The sequence below is a fragment of the Asterias amurensis genome, chromosome 5 (genome assembly GCF_032118995.1).
Source record: "Asterias amurensis chromosome 5, ASM3211899v1".
Lineage (NCBI taxonomy): Eukaryota > Metazoa > Echinodermata > Asteroidea > Forcipulatida > Asteriidae > Asterias > Asterias amurensis.
In genome coordinates this window covers 4,934,999-4,942,120 of record NC_092652.1, presented here as the reverse complement: position 1 = coordinate 4,942,120, position 7,122 = coordinate 4,934,999, and positions in this window count along the sequence as shown.

Below are 7,122 nucleotides of genomic sequence, written 5' to 3'. Positions count from 1 at the left end.
TATTGCAGTGATGAATTCCGAGACCCAATTGTGTAGCACCTTACAAAGGTTTACAAGGTGCTACGGCGCATACAGCAGCCGCAGCCAGGAACACCGGGGCGAACCCCTTCACTTTTCGATATGTGCACTGTGTTCTTTTACATGCGTTACACAACACGTGAGACCAACGGCTTTACGTCCCATCCGAAGGACGAAGCAATGGTTAAGTGTCTTGCTTTAGGACACACGTGTCAAGGCTGAGGATTCGAACCACCAGAGTTTGAATTCAGTGCTCTTAACCACTCGGCCTCGATACTTCCACAAAACAAATACCAGTGGCATAGGGAAATCTGTCCCAGAAGTTTCACCCCCCCCCTCACCCCACCCCTCCATAGGTGAGAATTGAAATAGACTGAAGGAGGTTTGTTCAAAAGAGGGCGCTATCAGGAGAAATGTGTACGCGGTCATTTCGCCGTATCGGGGGATGTGAGTAGATTCTCTTGCCGCATCGGGCTCGTCGGGTATAAATTAAACGCTATGCTTCGCTTGCATCCACTTTATGATGTGAAATATAGAGTGATTGATTGCGAGACGGTTCAGGTTTTAATTGTAATCACAACATACCACCTGCTCAAGAACACAAGGCTAATAATACTTGGGTGACCGATCTCGTACAAGTTTTTGTACATAATATTTATTATACACAGTTTTAATTGCATTCCATTATAGGTACTAAATTAACTTGGCAGCCTCTAGTAAGTTTCTCGTTTTGTCCCACCGGTCTCATCAGACAGCGCTGGGTTGCGTTGATTATCTATTCTTGTTGCGGCGGTGCATGATTGGGAAAGAAAGAGCGTACTGCTAGCTACGCAATGCACATTAACACACACACGTGGGACTATAATTATAGCCCTCTACTTTAAAAACCAAAGTTGCGAGAACAACAAAAAAACAATGATTATCAACTTTCAGATGAACTTTTGAAGAACATAAAACAACAAACTAACAAACGTTATCGAACGAATTTGAGGGGCTACTACAAATTAAGATAATCAGTTGTGTGCTTACTGTTGGCATAATCAGCTAACCATGATGGTGCACAACAATAATAAAAAGAAGCTCTCCATATCAACCTAAGCTCCCCATAGAAAGTTTTCTGTAGCAAAAGCATCTAGAGGTACTATAGGACCATGGGTTGTTAATCTGACTCACTGTGTAATCCACGACTAACCAAGCCGAGACTTCGAGATAATATTATTCAAGATTGCACAAACTGAACAGTGTGGCGGTATGTGTGTAGTCTCTCCAGTGTGTAGGCCAGTATGTGCGTCCCCCATACGGTAGTAATAGGTCGAAAGAGGGCGCTGGCACACCAATGTCACTGTACGGGGGAACAGTGGCACAATACCTTGGGGTGTCTATGCATATTCCGTCCGCAAAAGCGTCTCACCAATTATACAGGGTGCGTTCGTTTAGCTTCCCTGGGTCGACGCCGGTCTGCCCCGGTACGTTCGAATAGCTTTGACGGGGCTTACCCTGGTCAGCCCCCAGTGCCCTGCTTGTGGAGTGGGTCACTTGGGGTGACCTGAGGTGTATGCCGTCACCACGAGAGGGCGAGTGTGATCGTTCGATTAGCTCTTGTCAGGTGAGCACTGCGGGGTCGACCTAGGGAAGCTAAACGAACGCACCCATAAGTACTGAGTTTTATTTCCGTGGGTCGAAAGAGGGCGCTGTCATGGGAACTCTACACAAATTGTGCGGTACGGTAGCACTATTCTGGTTCCCAGACCCAGACCAGTTGGTCCGGTATCACCCAAAATTACGTGACCAAAAAGGAGGAATTCCTCCTTTTTCGAAGTTATCCAAAATGTTCCGAACGTGTTGTCGTCAACATTCGGACAGTATCGTTGATGTTCGGTATGGAATCGTAATGTCAGTCCTGTCGGCCGTAGATCCAGAAATTGTTATGCCAGCTATTGCCAATGCAGGCGTTGTGCCTAAATAAAGCGTTTGCAAAGCGATGAGACAAGTTCAAAATACATAAACCTGGGAGTCGCTCCGGGATCTGGTAAGTTTTTGTCCTTTTTCTTCAGAGGTGACTTGAGTGTTCATTAGACATTGATTGAGGATTAAGTTTCATGATTTTTGAAATTGGTAAAAATGGGGCAAATCTGGCGACTAGCTGTCGAAATTATACGTGTTGAACCAGATTGTCATTAATTGCCGATCAAAATAATCTCGTAATCCTCTGGCCTGGCGGCCGTCGGGAGGAGGGTTACGTTATCGCAACTAGTGCAGACATGGTTTCCCTGGAGATGACCCCCGACCCTGGCAAGTTACGTCATGCTCTATTTTTAACCGTGGGTGATACATGACCTAAGATTTTTAACAAGAGACGTCAAGGAATCTTTGGTCAGGGGACCAGACTATGGTGGAACATGATCTTCGATGACTTAATCTCCTGCCAAAGTGGCAGCAACCATGTGGCGTCTCAGTTTAATACGTTCACAAAGGCATCACTATATACTCGATCTCAATGGGGGACTTTTGGGACGCTTGGTGGCAGCAGACCTACCAGGTAAAATCCATTGTTTTCGGTAATGTGTGCATGTTTAAAACTGCTTAAACATTGGACATTTACCTGGTAAGTCAGCTGCCACCTAGCGTTTCAAAGTCTCCCATTATAAAGAGGTATTCTCTTTTTGAGAGGAAAGAAGAGCATAATTTTTTTCCGTGTGTCGAAAGAGGGCGCTGTCAGAGAAAGTCTACACAAACTCTACACAAACTTTGCTGTACGGGGGAACAGAATCCCGAGGACACAATCTCCTACCACAGGGGCAGTATACAACCATGGGACGTCTCTGTTTAGTCAGTTCACAAAGGCAGTTACTAAATACTCAACTTCAGTGGTTAAAAAGGTCTTTTCTTTATTGGTGGAAGAACACTGCAAATAGAACACGTGGAACGCAGAACGAGGCAAACAGAACACAAACTTGAGAGGATACTCAACAAGACTATGCTGATCCAGTTGGCACGTGTAAACTATTACTAATTGTTTGTACATTAAACCGGTGAATCTTGACCCACATTATTGCTGTACAAACCGTGCAGTTCGTTTGCTTTCATATGTTTACTGTACCATTTGAAAGCAGTGAAATTTTTCGTATCAGGTCTTTGATTGGATCGATTGTTGGAATCTTTTGACACACTTCTTAGCTGCGCCATTGGCAAACAAAGAGGCTATACAGAAATGTGCAAGTTGAAACGAGCATGGAACAGAATAGTTTGTACAATAGACCTGAAAATATTGACCCACATCATGGCTGTACCGTACCAAAAAGTTTACTGTTATCATGTGTTTATTGTTCAGGTATTAAGCCGTTTGGAGATCTGAAAGGAATTAACTTGTTGTATCCGGTCTTTTGATTAAATTCGGATCGTTGTAGTGGTCTTTGTGGTACATTTCTTAACCGTGCCTTTGGCAAACAAATACGATTAATAAAATAAATGTGCAAGTTGAGATGAAAGGGAGGATTTGCTTTGTTTCTATATTAGACCAGAGAATCTTGACCTTTCCTGTGTTTACTGTATAACTCATGTGTTTACTGTTCTCAGTTCAGATCAGGTATTCAGCCGTTTTGGGAAACCATCTAAAAGGAATGAACTTTTGTGTCAGGTATTTTGATTAAATTCGGATCGTAAGGATGTTGTTATACACTTATTAGCTGCGCCTGCCCTTAGCTATAACAAATGTGAGGCTATATCGAGATGTTGAGACGTGGAAGGCTTTGAAGCCCCGTGGGTCGTCGCTTTTGCCTCCTCTTAAAAGGACTACATGAGCCTAACATTCACACAGAATCCCCCCTCTTTTTATTACCCCATTTTCTTTTCTTTCTTACCCTCTAAAAGTATAAATATATTTTGAGCTACTTCATCCTGTGTTTAAAGCCATTGGACACTTTCGGTAAACAGTATTGTCCAAAGGCCCACACTTCGTGTATCACAACTTATATAAAAAATAACAAACCTGTGAAAATTTATGCTCAATCGGTCATCGGAATCGGGAGAAAATAACGGGGAAAACCCACCCTTGTTTCCGCACGTTTCGCCATGTCATGACATGTGTTTAAATCAAATCCGTAATTTTCGACAACGAGAATTGATAATTGTTGTAATGTTTTCTCGAAAAGTAAAGCATTTCATGGAATAATATTTCAAGAGAAGTCTTTTACCATTACCTTCTGTAAACCCTTTAAGTTATTTGTAAATCTGTGAACCTTTATTTATTTGTTCTGTGCCGAAAGTGTATAATGGCTTTAAAAGTGAATTTACATTACATATAATTTTGGTTAACTTCATTTCATTGATTATTTAAATTTGAAAACAAAAATGTTTCCTTTTAAATTGTGGCAAAAATTTATGAGAACGCTGTTGCAGCCAATTGTTTCATTATACTGAGAGCTATAAACTGTGAGCCCCTAAATGTGCCTGTGGAAAGAATTTGAGGTTTACGCCAGACATGACACCACACATTAAGTTGCTCATGAGTGTGGAAGTTTGCGTTTAGTATAAATTACAAAAAGGCAACAAATATATCCGTTTCAAATGGCATTACTAAAAACTGAAAATGAGTTGATGACGTCGGACACAATGGTGCATCTCTGAGTATTATATCAAAACACCATGGACCCTTTATAGTAAACAAACACACATAATACAATAGCAAATACATAAAATATTTACAGCTTTAAAACGGGTTCCAGGAAAAAGGCAGGACAAAATATTATAGATTACACAGTTACTCGCGAGATATTAAAGAGGAACGTCTACGGTGACTGTCAACAAACACACGTCGCGTCATGGAAGGAGCCTTGGTGTTCAAGGGTGTATTACCACTCCGTAAGAGCCTTAAAGGAACATTACAGAATTCGTTATTTTTTTTTTTTTGCCAACAAAACCGTTGCTGGCAGTGTAAGCACTTTATGTAATCCACCATATACATAACTGACAAACATGTAGAAGTTTGAAATCGATCGGACATCTGGGTCACGAGAAAGTATTAAAAAAACAAACGATAAAAACATATTTTGCATGACACCGATTTTAAAAAAAAATGAAATAAACGCCGAGCGAAAACGAAAACTGGTTTCATTTATTTCTAACCACATTCAAGGGATGTTTTCTACGCAGCATCATTAGACCGTGTATGTAAATCTGTGATCTTAGGCGATTTTGTGTCTTCTTATCAATTCTGTAATGTCCTTTAAAACATGAAAGCAACACTTGCTTCTATATACTCCATCTGACACCAGTACATATTTCTGAAGCACGAAAACAGGCAAGACCGGAACGCAAACAAACATTGACCATCCACACAATAAATATAGCTTCTGTCCGTGATCTTAGACGAGTTGTTGTCTTCTTAATACCAATTCTGTAATGTTCCTTAAACATGAAAACAACACTGGCTTCTATCACTCAATCCAACACCAATACATATTTCCGAGGCACGGAAACAGCCAAGACCGGAACGCAAACATTGACTACCTACAAAATAAATATCGCTTTTATCCTACCCTATTTCACACAAGCTACTTCATGACCCTGTTGTTGTTTGATAAAGAGGTGACAATTCGTGCGAGAGAGATGAGTATTTAGGTTTCTAGTTGAAGGGCATAGCTGCCTTGGCCTAGAACAAAACAACACTCAAGCGAGGAATGATAAATAAATAAATGCATCACACCAAAACACCGAACACCGTCAGGTCTTTTAATTTTGGTTAAGTGTGCGTATCCTATAACTCACACTGCCAGACGAAAAACAAACTCAATTTCTGGATGATATGTCACGCTTGTGTTTATCCTCGCAGGCTACCCATCAAAAATTCATGATTCGTTTCATGGTGAAGCGCCTTGTTATCAAATTGCCAGCTGAAAATGTCCGCGACCTAATTTAAATACATAGAAGAAACGAAGTTAATCAACTTAATTGCGCTCTGTAAGATTGCCGACATTTTGAGAGGTATTATAAAAGGAACATTACAAAATTGTAAGAAAAATACTCGTCTAAGATCACAGCCGTCGATTTCACAAAGAGTTAGGACTCGTCTTATCTCGAGTTAGGACGAGTAACTCTTCCTAACGTAAGGTCTGCATGCTACAGTGCAGAGTTGGGACTCGTTCCAAGTCCTAAGGTTAGTCTTAATAGGAAGAGTTATGTGAAATCGTCGGCTGATTTACATACAACATACACGGTTTAAAGGCACCGGGAAATAGGATTTTTTTCTTTTAAACATAAGATTAGATGTTTAACAATAAAACAATTTTTTGAGTAATTGTTTGTCACGATTTATATGTTAAAAAATTAATTAAGTGACTGGGGGTTGACTCCGCCTACCCCTTTTTGTGACGTACGAAAAGGAAGACTTTGCCTCGATCAAACATAGACCCCCCTCGATGCGTAGATAAACACACGTGCAAAAGTACATGTAATTCTTAGACGTGACTGAGTTTGTACGCTGAGTGACGAACACAGAGGAGCATTTGCTAAACGTGAAAAAAATCGGGTAAGTTTGAACTTTGAGGGTATGTTTTTAGCTTTTGCCAAGTGACACGATTTTGTGTTGGTCCCGCATGCGATTCACCGTGCGTGCAGGTCCTATGTGACCGTCCGCCCATTATACAGCAGCCATAGTGCGTGCGTGCAGTCTGCTCCGTGGCCGTATTTCTACAATAATGCCCACATCTTACAACCCATTTGGTCACTAAAAAGTCGCTTAGTTAAATAAAAATAGCAGCAATAGCTTTTGTAAAAACCACTAGGCGTTCAACATGTTCAAGTTTCAATGTACGTATGTGTGTAAAATCGTGTCTAAATTTGTTTTGATGTGCCATGCTCCCAGACGTAATGTACGGGGGCCCGACTACAAATTTTCTCTCCAAATATCGCGCCTTGAAATACGTCACGAACAGCGCCCTCTCGGGTCGGGGCCAACTCGTAAATTTGTAAATACGATCAAACTAAGATTTGTAAACCTTAGTTAATTTTTTATTCACATTCCTCTCATAAAAACACATATTTTAGTGACAAAAGCTTTATTTAAAAAAAATACCACTTCCAGGTGACTTTAATGACGATAATAGA